This window comes from Gossypium arboreum, chromosome 3 (genome assembly GCF_025698485.1).
Source record: "Gossypium arboreum isolate Shixiya-1 chromosome 3, ASM2569848v2, whole genome shotgun sequence".
Classification (NCBI taxonomy): domain Eukaryota; kingdom Viridiplantae; phylum Streptophyta; class Magnoliopsida; order Malvales; family Malvaceae; genus Gossypium; species Gossypium arboreum.
The window spans coordinates 34,035,986-34,052,668 of record NC_069072.1 but is presented as its reverse complement, the minus strand read 5'-3'; the positions used below and the strand labels follow the sequence as shown (position 1 = coordinate 34,052,668).

Genomic DNA, 16,683 nt, shown 5'->3' with positions numbered 1-16,683 from the left:
AAGTGAAACTTCCTGAATTAAGAATGGATGATATTCTTAGATTGGCGAGATCGAGTATTGGAAATAAAGTTGGAGAGCAAGCATGATTCTAAATGATAAAAGGAGAGTTAAGGGAATAATCTGATAGTAGTGATAAAGATAAGCCATGTTTTAAAAAAACAAATGAATCTTAAAAACTTAATAAAATAAAAATAAAATAAAATAAGAAAAATAATCAAATTTTTCAAGTGGCACGGCCAGTGCACACGCCCGTGTGGATCGTGTCCTGTCCGTGTTGGTCGCGAATTGAGATCTCGTTGCATGGCCTTCTGGCACGCCCGTGTGTCTAGGCCATGTGGCTACATGATCGCGTCACACGGTCGTGTCTGGCGCGGTTCGCTTCTCCCACGGTCGTGTACCTCTTACATGCTCGTGTTATTTTGATCGTGTCGTCAACGGGTGCTAGACATGGGCGTATGGCTACATGATCGTGTCGCACGACGGTGTCTGGCGCGGTTTGCTTCTCCCACGGTCGTGCACCTCTGCACACGCTCATGTTATTTTGCTCGTGTCGTCCACAGGTGCTAGAAATGGGCGTGCCACATGCCCGTGTTAATTTGGCAGATTTGCCAATGGCCTGGTCGCACGCCCGTGTTAATTTATCACATCCCGTGTTGGGAAAGATAACTTTTACCTTATTTGTGCACGACCATCTCGCACGGTCGTGTTTCCGTCCGTGGTGGTACACGGCCATAAGCACGGCCATGTGATCAGCCGTGTAGAGTCGGTAACTGTGCTTCAAAGACACTGTTAGTGACCTAGATGTTTGAAAATTGAAATTTAAATAATTTAAAATCGTTAGTATTCAGGTTGCCTCCCGAGAAACGCTTGTTTATAGTCTAAGCTCGACTTACCTTTCCGTTGAATGATCATGGTGGTTTGAGGAGTTTATACTCCTCATTCCTGCTATTAATCTCATCAAAATAAGGTTTTAAACGGGTGTTGTTTACCTTAAAAGTGTCGAACTTGGGATGACTCACCTCTACCGTACCGAATGGGAAAACACTAAGTACCGTAACAGAGATTTCTTTATTCGATGTGGTAGTGACAATGTGGGGATCTATGGCATCTAATAAGACTCTATCTCCAACCTTAAGTTGGTTTGGAAAGGGATTGAGCTTGTTCTGTCGTAGGTTTGGTTTGTCAGGTGTTCTCAGTTTATGCGTTTGCCATTAATCTAGCTCCACTATTTGTAGCTTCGATCTTCATGAATGGGTCCTCTACTATTGCTTGAGAATGACTCATGTGCTTCCTTCAGACTCATTTCCTGCAAAGTAGGTTGTACCATATTGTCAGTTTTAGTAGAATGGGTTAAACGATCACCTTCAATTTCCGATGTGTTGCCAGAATTGCGAGCTTGAAGAGTGATTGTTTCGTCATCCACACGGAGTGTGAGTTCACCTGTGCCAACATCAATAATCGTTTTAGCAGTTGCTAAAAAGGGCCTTCCTAGAATTAAAGGAGTGTTGCTATCCCCCTCTATGTCAAGAACAATAAAGTCAATGGGAAATATAAATTTACCGATTTTAACTAGCACATCTCCAATAATACCCCTAGGAAATCTTATAGTTTTATCTGCTAATTGAATGCTCATCCTAGTCTATTTGGGTTTCCTAAGACCTAATTGTTTGAACATTTTGTAAGGCATGACGTTAATACTAGCCCCTAAATCAGCTAGTCCATTATTAACATCTAAACTACCAATTAAGCAAGGAATTGTAAAACTCCCTGGATCTTTAAGTTTGTTGGGTAGTTTATTCGGGAGAATAGCTGAGCAAACTGCGTTTAGCTCCACATGCGATGCCTCGTCCATCTTTCAATTATTTGCTAAAAGCTCCTTTAAAAATTTCATTGTGTTTGGCATCTGTGATAGAGCTTCAATAAACAATAAGTTAATATGTAATTTTTTTAAGAGTTTAAGGAATTTACCAAATTGTTCATCTGAGCGGACTTTCCTTGTCGCATTGGGGTATGGCACACGAGGTTTATATTCGACATTCACCGATTTGTTTTTATTGTAATCTACCTCACCTTGACCTTTGCTTACCACAGTTTCTTGCCTCGGTTCTGGCTCAAGCTCAACAAATCCTTCTTCATCTTGAACATTAATCGCATTGAGCTGTTCCCTTGGGTTAGGTTCAGCATTACTTGGCAAGGTCCCTTGTGGTCATTCGGAGATTAGTTTGGAAAGCTGGCCTATCTGAGTTTTGAGCCCTTGAATCGACGCTTGTTAATTTTTAAGTGATGTCTCGGTGTTCTGAAAATGAGTTTTTGATACCAAGATAAACTTTGTGAGCATCTCTTCAAGGTTCGGTTTCTTTTCCTGTTGATAGGGTGGTTGTTGGTAGCCCGGAGGTGGTCGCTGATTTCCTTGGCCTCCCCATGTGAAATTTGGGTGGTTCCTCCAACCTGCATTATAAGTGTTACTATATGGATTGTTTTGAGGTCGAGGATTATTACCCATGTAATTTAATTACTCGTTATCCATGTTATGGCCATAAGGTTGGTATTCCGAATGGCTTGTTCCACCTCCACTTGCTTCGCACTTTATTACTGGGTGAACATTATAAACGCTTGTTGTTTTAGTTGGTTTTGTCCTCATGACTTGCCACTGATAGTTATTCAGTGGCATCTCCTCTATAAACTTATAAGCATCTTCAGGTATTTTATTTTTGATCATTCCGCCAGCTGTGTCAACCATTTGCCGAGTCGAAGGATTCAGGCCATTGTGGAACATTTGAACCTGAAGCCAAAGCGGTAACCCATGGTGAGGGCACTTTCTCAGTAAGTCCTTGTATCTCTCCCATGCATCTTAAAGAGTTTCTAAGTCCATCTACACAAACGAAGAGATATCATTACGTAATTTGGCCGTTTTAGCCCGGGGGGAAATATTTTAATAGAAATTTTTTGGTCTTTTGTTCCCAAGTAGTGATTGACCCTCGTGGTAATGAGTTCAACCACTATTTAGCTTTATTCCTCAACGAAAAAAGGGAATAACCGAAGACGAATGACATCAGCAGAAACAAAATTAATTTTAAATGTATCGCATAGTTCTAAGAAGTTGGCTAAATGAGCGTTGGGATCCTCATCCTGCAAACCATCAAAATGAAAAAATTACTGTATCATTTGAATAGTGTTAGGTTATAGTTCAAAACTATTTGCAGCTATAGCAGGTCTAACTATTCTCGATTCAATTCCTGTTAAAGAAGGTTTAGCATAATCATACATAGTGCATGGAGCAGGATTTTGATTAGCTGCAATTGCAGGAGGTAGCTGATTGTCTTAGTTTTCAGTCATCTCTTTGGTTGGGGGTTGAGTATCGTCTTCTTGCTTGTTCTCTATGTATCTTAGGCTTCGCCTTATTTCTCTTTGGTTTCTGCGAACTGTGCAATTGATTTCTTCGTCAAAAAGTAGTGGTCCTGATGGGTTTCTTCTAGTCATAAACTATAAAAAACTGTCATAAGAAAGAAAAAGAAAATTATTAAATTAGAATAAAATTAAAAATAAATGGCTAAAGTAATAAAAATTGAGTGTTCCTAATATTTTAGTTCCCCGGCAACGGTGCCAAAAACTTGATCGCGTGATTTCGTGATAGGTTTCAAATATTTATAATTACCCGTTCTTGAAACTAACTATTATCGTGATGTAGGCAAGTGTACCAATCGAATAGTAGTATAGTTTTAGCAAGACCGGATTGTCGAACCTAAAGGAACTAAAAGTACTAATAATGACTGTCTTTTTATTATCTAGCGTAAGAATAAAGAGGTTTTTGTTTTAACTAACTAATTATCTAAACTAAGAATTCGCAGAGAATGGAATTGGGGAATTGCTTTTGGGGAAATCGATTGAATTAAGACAATACCTAAGGAAAAATCCACCTAGACTGTACTTGTTATTCTGGCTCCGAATCGGACGATATATTCATTTACCTTGTTCTGTAGAGATCCCTAAGTTATGTTAGTATCCCTATTCAAGACTAATAATGTCTAATCCTTAGATTGAATAATTGAGACTTTTCTCTAATTAACACCCTAGGGTTGCATTAACTCGATCTATGGATCCCCTTATTAGGTTTCACCCTAATCCGGCAAAATCTTGTCACCCTATGTCTAGGCGCGCAAACAACTCTACTTAATTATGACAAATGTACTATTAGATAGGGTCTATTCCTCCTCTGAATAAGAGCTGATCTTGAATCAGTATCCTGGGATATCAAAACAAGAATTAATAACATATAATTAATAACAAGTTAAATATTTATCATACAATTCAGAAAATAATAACAAGATTCATCTTAGGTTTCATTCCCCCTAGGTATTTAGGGGATTTAGTTCATAAATAAAAATGAAAAAAACTCAGAAGAATAACGAATACAAAACATAAAGAAAACCCAAAACTCCTGAAGGGAAATTGAGGAGAGATCTTCAGTCTTGATGGTGAATCCGGCTTCTGAGATGGATCAATCGGCTTCCTTGGAGTAATTCCTTACTCCCTATTCTGTGCTCCCTTTTCTTCCTCCTCTAGGGTGTATTTATAGGCTTTGGAATGCCTAAGAGCCCTCAAAATTAGCCTTTTTCGAATAGGACTCAACTTGGGCTCGGCAAGGACACGCCCGTGTATGATTACTTCAGGCCGTGCTCGAGCCTGCCAAATTGACACGGCCGTGTGGTCTGCCCGTGTGAGGAGGTCCAGGCCGTGTTGATTTCGTACTTTGGCCCATTTTCTCCGATTTTGACCCGTTTCTCGTTCCTTTCGCTCTCCTATGCTCTCCTAAGTATAAAACATGAAATTAAAGCATTAGGAGGATTGAATTCACCAATTCTAATAGAAAATCATCCATAAAATGCATTAAACATGGGGTAAAAATATGTATAAATTATGGTATATCACCTTTCCATTTCTTTTAGTGTTGTCAGGTTAGCTCGAGGTTGGAGATCGTCGAAGGCAACATCACACTATCAAATTATTAAGCCAGGGTATTAATAAATCTTAAGTGTTTTCAAGTGAGTGGCATGTATAGAGACTTAGTACTTTATGATATGTGTTTCATGATTTGGCCAACTGAGTTGCCTTATAATGATTCATTTGTATAGAGCCATGAGATATGGCTTATATTTGATCATTGGGTTGTAAACCTAATTGATTTTGCTTGACTGTTCTAATGTCTTGATGATGTGTATGTTATGATAGCTTGATATCGATGGATGTATGATATGGTATGATGGATGTATGATATGGTATGTATATTTGATGGATGAACTTTGATCAATAAATGTGACCATAATCTTAGTATAAAAGTGTAAATTTAAAGTAAGTTAATGATGTTAATGAAGATGACAAGGCCAAAATGTTTAGACTTGATATAAAATAAGTATGAGAAACACAAGTATGATGACATGCAAATGTGATGTTTGTAACTTAATTGAGGATGTTTAATCTTTAATTGGATACCATGTTCTATGCCTTTGATGTTGTATAAGTGTGTGAGGGATTAAAGTTGACTAAGGCTTGGAAAATAGCCTAAGTGTTGGCCACACGGACAGAGACACGGCCATGTGTCTCAACCGTGTGGAAGACACGACCTAGCACACGGGTCTGTGCCTTGGCCGTGTAACCTTAAAATATTGCTGATGTCATAAATAAAGAATTACACGGGCTGAGGACATAGGCATGTCCGAGCCACACGGGCGTTTGTGACCACACGACCTACCCACACGGGCGTGTGACTCTCCAAAACTAGAAATTTTTCTAAGTGTAGTAAAAAGTTCTTAAGTTTTTGGTTTAGTCCCGAACCACCCCCGATGTATGTTTTAGGCCTCGTAGGCCTATATAAGGGACGATATGCATGTGTTTGAATGTTTTTGAATTGGTTGAAATTTTCTGGCCTGATTTTATGAAATTGTGTACGTTTAAGTTCAGTAATGCCTCGTACCCTATCCTGGCCTCGGGTATGGGTAAGGGGTGTTAAAGATTGTTTGGGTCGAGTAAAGGATGTTACAACTCAAGTATAAGCTATACATTTTCGTATTGTCGAGCAAATAGGCACACCACCCGCTAAATCACAAAGCAAAAATTTATACATGTTAAAAACAAATATAGTACCATTTGCCAACACATTATTAAAAAAAAAATTGCACATGAATTTTAATAGGGTCATCATATATTTCTGGGTCATCGGGACTATAATTGTAATCTCTGTCATATTATTTTATTTGCAATAACTACCACCCGTAGGGGCAACTTGTGAATGATCTCGAGATAAGGTCACTTTATAAGCTACCACTCAACTAAGGGGGACTATTGTTTTATTCCTAGCTCAACTTGAAACCTCCATTGGGCCACCCAAGGCCCCCTAAATAGCATAATTGGGTAAGAATCCTCGTTTAGCTATAAATACCTAAAGATATAACTTAGTTAGGGGACTTCTCTCCACTTGAAACCTTAATATACTAAGCATTCATGCTGAGTCTTTTTACCTATCTAACTCTCAACCCTAGATAGGGTAAACTGACGCCCTTCGACACCGTCCCCTCCTTTTCCACTTCCATCAATACTATGTATCATCAAATGCAATTTCCTTCTTTTTAAAATTTTTTAAAAAATATTTATATTTTAAGATAAATAAAATATTATATATTGATTAAGATCTATGCAAGATAATTATATTAATATTATAATAGATATGTGTTAAGCTAGTATCCAATTGTTGCAGTTTTACAATTGCACATAAGATTATTTCGTGATAACCTCTGTACCTTGCTTTATAATAATAATAATAATAACAAATATATATTTATGAGATTTCATCAACATTAACCAAGGATACGTATTATCATATTCATTTATACTCTCCACCTATTTGCTCCTCCTTTGTTTAAGTTCCTAATGCCCTTAATAATAAATAAATAAATAAAAAGCAGTACTTTGCAATTTGGAGTGGTGGCATCCCTTTTCTCAGTTTTAATTAATAAAATGCGTATATGCATGTCAATTCCAAATAATATTAAGTAAAAATTAGGCACCTTGATTTCGAAACATTAATATTTTCTATTAATTAAGTTGATATAAATATGGACCAATAATTACGTGAAATAGACATAAATCGGTAACCATCTTATAATATAAGAAGGACCATTAACAAAGTGGAAGTTTTTGTCCTATCCCCAACATTGCTTTGCTTTTTCATAAATTTTATTTTATCAATCAAAGGCAAGGGTTAATTCTAGGCGTGTGACAATCGCACTCATCAATCTTCCACTAGCTTTATTTGTTAGTATCCATATTTTTTATATATTGTTGAAAGATATACAATATATAAGGAAAAAAGCGATACCTTTTGAGACAACATAAAGAAAAGGTAAAATACTCATAATAGTTTTTTATTTATTTTCATATTCTTGAACAAGTTTCTATGCTTTATTTTATCTAAAATAAGTCGTCATCTTTTGGTTTGCATCCATATGGCTCATATTTTAAATGAAAATTTGATATAAGTATAAATTAAGGTTAAAACCTTATTTGGCTACAGATTAGAGGTTTAAGAATTTATTTATTGCAAATTACAGGTTATCGGTTTATATGTAAATATTTTTTTTCTATTGAAAATTTTTATGGAAATTTTAGGTTGAAAAATTATTATTTTTATTTATAGAAATTAGAGCTTCATCCAATCATATCTACATATTATATAAAATCAACTCGAGCCATATGAGTTAATAGTTGTATTTTACGTAGTATAGAAAACAATAGGTATAGTATAGACATTGTAACTTAATAATTACAAATTTTGTAAAAATAAATTAGTTTATTTATAAAATTTCAATATTATTATTGTCTTTTAGTTTTATTTCATTTTATATAATTTTAATTTAATATATAAGAATTGTTTTTAGTTTTTAGTTAATTATGTTTAGGTCATCTTGGTCCTGTAATGCAAGCAAAAACTTTATTTATAAATCTTAAATTTTATTATGATATATTTTACTCTTTTATTTTATGTATAAATAAATTTATTTATATAATTAATTATGTATAGGTGCCAGAAAAAATCAATAACATTTTGATTCAAAATTAATTAGGTTCACATTTTAAAATTCTGAATTTCATAGAGTTTACAAACTATTTGTATATACTTTAATATTGTTGTTATATTTTAATTTAATATTATGCTTTAATTTTTATTGTTTGGAAATTACTTTTTGTAGCTTTTAATTCGATAGAGGTTACAAACAATCAATTATATATATACATAAGAAGACACATACATGCAACTATTCTTTTAGTTCGTTTTAAGTGATAATTTTATTTCATTTTTAATGATTGACTTTTCTTTTCATTTTCACCGCTGCCTCTACAAAAATATCAAATTTAATTTCTTATTATTGATGAGACCTTTGGTTTACTGATTATAGAGCTAATATTTGTTTCATTATATTTGTCCTATGAAAAAGGGAAAGAAGAAGTGGTCCTTAAAACATTGAAAATATTTCTCATAAAATTTTCACCACAAATATATATATATATATATATATATTAAGGTTTGTCCTCAAATATTATTTTAAAGTTTAATATCTAAATATTTCAATTATACTGATATAATATGTATTATACTTCTACTATGACAACTTTTCAATATTTTATAATTTTGTTTAAAAATTTTATAAGCCACATACCAAATCATTAATGTTTGATTGTTCCTTCACTCATATATATTTCATCTTGATAAGAAGTTTCATGCTTTTATTTTATTTACTTCAAAATAGAAGGTATTTACTCTTTATGTAACATCCTGAGTTAGGACTTGAAAGTTTTGGTCTCGCCAATAAGGGTTCGTCGAAGGAAGAATATAAGTAAGGAGTTCACCAGAGATTCGTCGAAGCAATGTGCACTAAAAGTTTCCAGATCCATTGAGAGTTGTGCTCGCCAGTTTGTTTGGTGAGTTGGATTCATCAGTTTATTTGGTGAGCTGAATGTTCGCCAGTTTAGTTGCAAACTGGGTTTCGCCAGTTTAGTTGCAAATTGTTTGCCTGTTAAGTTGCGAACTAGGGGTTTGCCAATCAAAGGCAAGTCAAACTCAAACTATGAAATTAAGATATTGTGTATCTAGGATACTTTTCATGCAAGTAACCTTCTTCTAAACCGACTAGGGTTTCCTAAGTCTAGTTGGGTATCCTAGGATCACTAAGACACTTAATGCCTATAAATACAACCCTTATCCCATGAAAATTCTCTAATCGATACTTTTTTGTCAAGTCTTTGTGCTAAACCAAGTTCGTACCCACTAAGGTAAGTCTGTCCTGTTAGGGTTGATTGTCCAGAAAGCTAGGTTCGCTTGCATGTGTGAATTTCGTAAATTTTGTCTATTTAAGTAATCTGTGTGTTTATGTATGTTACAAACTAGCCAAACCATCTATCAGTAAGGATAAAGGCAAAGCAAAACTTGTTTAAATTCTCAGCTTTATCAGTGTAACAAACCGTTTTTAGTCAGAACAGTGGTTTCGGGACCACAAATCTGAAGTCAAAATAATTATTTTATTATTATTTTAATGTATACATTATGATTGAATGATTGTATGAAAGTTTCGTTTAGAAATTTTATCGTTTGAGTGTTTAATTTGACAAAAAAGACTAAATCGCGTAAAGTGTAAAACTTGAGTTCTAATAGTTAAAGGTATTAAATATCTATGGAATATTAAAGTGGATGTCCTTATGTTGTAAATAGACCATTTTAAATATAAGTGGACATAGATGGACATCATTTGGATGATATTAATGAATTATCATTAAGGTTAGAATAGTAATGAGTATAATAAACTTACAATAAATAAAATAAAAATCAAATTTGGTGCCCATCTTCTTCATTGTCGTGAATTGAAGATAAGAAAGGAAAAAATTTTAGGGTTTCATTTTTCATTTTCATTTCTATCAATTAAGGTATGATTTTTGTCTCGTTTTTAATGATTTCTACGTTTTTTAGATCGTTACAACTAGGACTAGCTAGCCCAGGGACTATTTTGTAAAATTGTTAAAGATTTTGAATGTTTCCATTGATGAATACATGAGTATTTTGATGTTTAATGATAGATTATGAATGTTTGTTGATAGTTATACAAGTTTGTTAAGCGATTTTTAGTGGAAATGCAAATTAGGGATTAAATTGTGAAATGTGGAAACTTTGTGGTCAAAATGTGAAATAAATGGAAAATATAGCTTCTAGGTACCTAATTTTAATTCATTTAGCATGGGTTGTGGTTGAATTACATTAATTTGTGTTTTTAGGAAATAAGGACTAAATTGTAAAAGATGTGAAACATTAGGGGCAATTGTGTAAAAATACCTTAAAGTGAAATTTGGACTAAATTGAATAGGGAGATGATTAAATAAGTTAATTTTGATTACATATAGATCAAGAAAAGTGAAACTCGGATCTAGATCAAGGGAAAAATAAAGTTCTCAACTAATCGACTAATTTAGTTGTTTTTACATCCGAGGTAAGTTCGTATGTTATAAGCATTGTTATAGTTTTTTTTAAATGTTTTGATATTGCATAAACTCTGTATACAAGATTACGGACATGTTCAACAATGATTTGATGACAATTCGGTATTGGAAATCCCGGTTGAACCTTAGGAATAGATTAGGATGCCAATGGCATGTCATTACGGAATACATTGATTTGGCTTCGGGCCATGATATTGGCACTTAGGGTGCGAGACTTTTGAGTATCCAAATTTTATTCCAAATGGTTCAACGAGTAAATAAAAGATGTGGTTGAGTATGAGATTGATACAATATGGTATAGGTATGTACATGAGCCGTATAAGCTTAAAATCGAAGAAATTATGAAGTTCACATATAATCTTATAATTGAATGAGTGAAAGGTTTGTTAGACAATATGAGTTATATGTTAATATATTAAATTTGTTGAATTGTGTATTTATGATTAAATTGAGTTTATTTTATACGAGCTTACTAAGCTATATATCTTACTTTATTTAATTTTTTGCGTCTTATAGTGATCTCAAAGCTAGTTCAGATTTGTGGATCATCGGAGACTTCGTCACACTATCCTACTATCACTTTGGTACCTTTTGAGCTTATGTTTTCAGTATGTGACATGAATAGGGACATTGGTCATTTTTGGTATTTTTGGTAATGTGTTGTGCCATTTAAATTGGTTTGTAAATGCTTATATTTTGGTTTGTAAATATAGCCATGAGAGTTGGCTTAATTTGGTTGGTTTGATCATGTATATATGTATGTGTATATGGTTTGTGTGATGTATTGAATGTTGGATATGTGATGCTTGTGGATAATTAGTGTTATGGATAGCAAATGGTTGAATTATGAATATTGGTATGCTAGTGAATATAGGCATTAATGCACATTTGAGTTTGGTATGAATTTAGATGGCATATTGTATTGGTTGGTGTTGGAAATGGTATGAAATATGCTTAAGAGAGTTTGATTGAATGCCTATTATATGCTATGTTCTATGTCGTTTGAAATGGGTGTAGGTGTGTACAAGTTTGGGTGGCAAATTGGCTTGGTAAATAGCCTATTTTTGTCCACACGAGCAGAGACACGGGTGTGTGTCTCAGCCGTGTATGACACACGGTTATGTTACACGGTCGTGTGTCCTATAACACCCCTTACCCGTATCTGAAGCCAAAACAGGGTTTGAGGCATCACCGAACTTAAGAACAAACTAACATACAAAACCTAGACATAAATTTCCATCCAATTTTAAAACTTTTCATTTACAAACATATCATCCCTAAAACGAGCCTATGAGGCCCAAAACATGCATTAAAAGTGGTTCGGGACTAAATCGAGAACTTTAGAAAATTTTAAAACACTTAGAAAGTTTTTCATCAAAACAGGGTCACAAGCCCGTGTGGCTTGGGACACGCCTGTGTAGGTTGGCCGTGTTGTCACACACGCCTTTGTCCCTAACCCGTGTAACTCTCTATTATGATGTCATGCACCAAAAAGAGTCACACGGCCAAGTCACACGCCCGTGTGCTAGGCCGTGTGGTGAATTTAATTTTTAAAAATTTTCATAAAGTATGTGTAGACTTCACATGCCCTGGACACATGCCCATGCCCCTAGGCCATGTCCTTCACACGGCTGAGACACACGACCGTGTCTCTGCCAATATGGCCAAAATAAGGCTATTTACCAAGCCGTTTTGCCACATTTACTTGCACCAACTTGCACAACATCAAGCTACACCAAATCCAAGCATATACATACAACAAAATCAACCATAAACAAGATGTTAATACATCAATTACACATACTAACATCTATCATGCATAAACATCACATTCTTTCTTTTCCATTCATGCCAATTTCATCTTCATGATAAGCTTCATCGCATAAATATACCAATGGCCAATAAATTTAATATTTGTCAACTTTCAATAGCCATATACAAAATGAATCATTAACCATTACCATGCCAACACATTTGGATAAACCAATATGACACATAACAAAATGACCAAGTCCCTATACATGCCATACTCAAAATATTGAAACCAAGTATACCCAAAGCAATCGTTTGATAGTGTGAATCGAGCTCCGATGACCCTCGATCCCCGAGCTAGCTTGGCAACACTATAAGAAATGGAAAGAAAAGGGGAGTAAGCTTTAAAGCTTAGTAAGTTTGCATGTAAATAATAAGCAACATTAATCATATATTAATCATATAATTATTCAACATAAGTTAACATAAATATCATCATGTATCTTAGGCATAATTCATTCATTAGCATTCTTACCAATAATCCATCACATACCAAAGTTCATACTCATGAGTTATACATACATACCTGTACCAACTCGTAACAAAGTCACATACTTTGTCATCTTTGACATACTCTTTGGATTACTCGTTGAACACTTCGAATACTATCGGATACATGAAAAGTCTTACACGTAAGTGCCACATATGTAGCCAATGCTACCTCATATCTTATAACACATAGGGCTCGCACACGAGCTAATCATGGGCCTGCTCACACAAGCTTTCAGTCAAGATGTAGCTACACGGGATACTCAAACAAGTTTTCAGGTATTCGCAACACATGCTGGACTACCCAGCCATTGGTAAAACATACATGACCAGCACCCAGATTCACATAGATCACATAACACATGGTTTCTTAGTGACATGTCACTTGTATCCTAAACTATTCCCAAGATTCAATAGGGATTTTCTCATCGTTGAAACTTCGTTGAATATTATCATAGAAACAATCGTACAAATTATGAAATATTAAGCATTAAATACATAATATAACATTGTATTATTTACACACAAACTTACCTCAGTACAAAATAGTAGAAAATGGACCTAATCGTCAATAACCTTGTTCTTCCCCTGGTCAAGGTCTGAACTTCGTTTTTCTTGATCTATAATAGAAAATTTAACTTATTTAATTTTCACATTACTCAATGCTGTCCCAAAAATCAAATTATGGAAAAATTATAGTTTTACCCCTAACTTTTCAATTTTTTACAAATTAGTCTTTAGGCTCGTAAAATGAAATGTATCCGTTTTCTTTTTTACCCAAGCCTAGCCGAACTTAAACCATGCTCATAACAACCCATTTGTTTCATCAAATCACATTTTTACTACCCATTTTTACAACTTTTACAAATAAGTCCTTTTTATGCATTTTCACTAAAAAAATCACTTAGTAAAAGTTGTTTATCACACCTTAAACATACAATATCTTCCAAGAAACATCAAAATACATGCATGCCACACATGGGTACATTTTTAAACATGAACCCTACTTCAAAATAATGGTAGAAATAGATAGATTGGATGATAATGACTTCAAAAATGTAAATAGCATTAAAAAAGGGGCTAGGATGCACTTACAATCAATCTTGAAAGTTGAAGAAACTCTAGATATAGGGAATTTAGGCTATGGTGAAGAAGATGAACACCAATTTTGACTTTATTTTCCCTTTTTATTCTTTTATTTATCAAATGACCAAAGTGCCCTTAATGCATAACTTTGAAATTTTACCTATTCATGTCCATTTTTGTCCACTAACTTATCCAATGGTCTAATTAGCAACTAAGGACCTCTAATTTAAAATCTCATAGCAATTGAACAATTTTAACAAGTAGAAATCAACTTTTTCACTTTTTACAATATAGTCCTTTTGACTAAATTGAGTGCCCAAATGTCAAAATCTTTGAACGCAATTTTCATAGAATAGTTCCATACGATCCGATTACTCACTTGATAAGTTAGCTGAGTTATACATTTCTGATATTGTGAGGTTGCATGGTGTACCATTTTCTATTGTATCAAACAAAGATCCGAGATTCACATCGCGATTTTGAAAGCAATTGCATTTCAATACTGCTTTTCACCCACAAACGGATGGTTAATCTGAGCGGATTATTTAGATACTCAAGGATATGTTGAGATGTTGCATTCTTGAATTTGAAGGTTTGTGGGAACAATATTTGCCTTTGATTGAATTCGCTTACAATAATAGTTTTAATCTAGTATTAAAATGGCACCGTACGAAGCCTTATATAGTCGTAAATACTGTACACCTCGGTATTGGACTAAGCTCAGCGAGAATTAGATTCACGGGGTCGATTTGATAAAAGAGACTGAACAGAAAGTAAAAGTGATTCGAGATAGTTTGAAAGCAGCTTCTGATCGTCAAAAATCTTATGCAGATTTGAAACGAAAAGATATTAAATTTGAGATCGACGACAAAGTGTTTTTGAAAGTATTCCCGTGAAGAAAGTACTTTGATTCAATAGAAAAGGCAAATTGTGTCCGAGGTTTATCGGGCTGGTTGCTTATAGATTATTTTTGCCACCTGAGCTAGAAAAGATTCACAATGTGTTTCACGTATTGATGCTTCGATGATACAGATCTGATCCTTCACATGTGATTCTGTCGTCTAAGATTGAGATTCAATCTGATGTGATCTATGAAGAAGAACAGATCCGTATCTTAACTCGTGAGATTAAAGAACTGCGAAATAAGAAAATTCCATTGGTAAAAGTAATGTGGCATAGACACGGTGTTGAAGAAGCTACGTGGAAGCCTGAAGATATTATGAGACAACAATATTTGAATTTGTTCAACGGTAAGATTTTCGGGGACGAAAATCCCTAAGGGGGAAAATTGTAACAGTCCAGTTTAGACCCTAGTAGGGATAGTGGTTTTGGGACCACAAATCCGAGTAAGAAAAATATTTAAATATTATTCTCTATGATTATAATATGTGAATTTACATGTGTGAAACTTACGTATGAAAATTTAATCATTTGTGTGCTTAATTTGATAAAAGGAATTAATCTCGTAAATTGTAAAAGTGGCCTTTTAATTGTTAAAGTGCCTATTGGCTATGTCTTATTAAATGTGAGGTCCTTATGTTGTGAATAGACCATTATTAACTTGAGAGGACTATTATGGGCATGAATTAAATGAGTTTTATGTTTTATCATTAAGGTTAATATGGTAATTAGCACATTATGTTAATATAATTAAAACAAAACATAATAATTAGGCCATTTATGTTCATCTTGTCTAAAATTCAAAGAAAAAGAAAGAAAATAGACTTTCTAGGGTCCAACCAAACTAATTGATGATTAAGATATGGTTTTTGATTCGTTTTTGATAGTTTCTACATTTTTGTGATCGTTGCTTAGTGTTCTATCAAGCCCATGTTTGAATTTTTTAAATTGTTGATGATTTTTATTTATGCCATTATTGATAATATGAGCTTTGTGAAGTTTGATGACAGTATATGAAAGATATGTTTTGGGTTAACATATATTGTCTTTGAATTTTTAATGAATTTGAGTAAAATGGGCTAAATTGTAAGATTTGTAAATTAAAGGATTAAAATGTGAAATAAATGGAACATATGGACTTGTATGAACACTATGAGAATTTGGCTAAGCATGTGTGCAAAGAAATTCTGTGTATTTTGTGATTTTTGTGTAACATCCTGATTTTCGGCTTAGTTAGAACAGTGGTTTCGGGACCATAAATCCAATGAGGAAAATTTCATTTTTATTATATTTTTATGGTCTAAAATCTCACGAAATGATTTTGTGAAAATTTCGTTCGAAAATTTCGACGTTTGGGCACTCAATTAAGTAAAAAGGACTAAACTGTAAAAAGTGCAAAAGTTGAGTTCTACATGTTAGAGGTATCAAATTGTTATGAAATTTTAAATGGGAGGTCCTTAAATGATAATTAGACCATTGTATAACGTTTTGGACAAAAATGACCTTGATTGGGTAAATTTTGAAAGAATAGTAAAAAGGGCATTTTGGTCATTTAGGGGTAAAATGAATTAAAAGACAAATTTTAAACTCCAAATGTGTCCCTTTCTTCTTGCTACAAAAGAATGTACCAAGAGCAGCCATGGTTAGGGTTTGGCCAAGCTTCCAAGCTTAATAGTAATTGATTCCGAGTTTCGTTTTTAATGTTCTATGTTTTGAAATCCCGATAACATGATCTGCTCATTTCTACCATTATTTTGAGCTAGGATTTATGTTTAAAAATTTACCCATGAATGATATGCATGTTTTTTGATGTTTAATGGTAGAATATGAAGCTTGAAATTGTGTTAAACAACTTTT

General features: G+C 33.9%; 1 non-coding gene across 1 annotated transcript; it reads left to right on the top strand.

The window, feature by feature from the left end:
• The first annotated feature begins 2,798 nt into the window (after positions 1-2,798).
• LOC128291253 (small nucleolar RNA R71) lies at positions 2,799-2,905 on the top strand. The gene has a single exon (XR_008281029.1). It is a non-coding gene; the product is annotated as a small nucleolar RNA R71 (small nucleolar RNA).
• Positions 2,906-16,683: the final 13,778 nt, after the last annotated feature.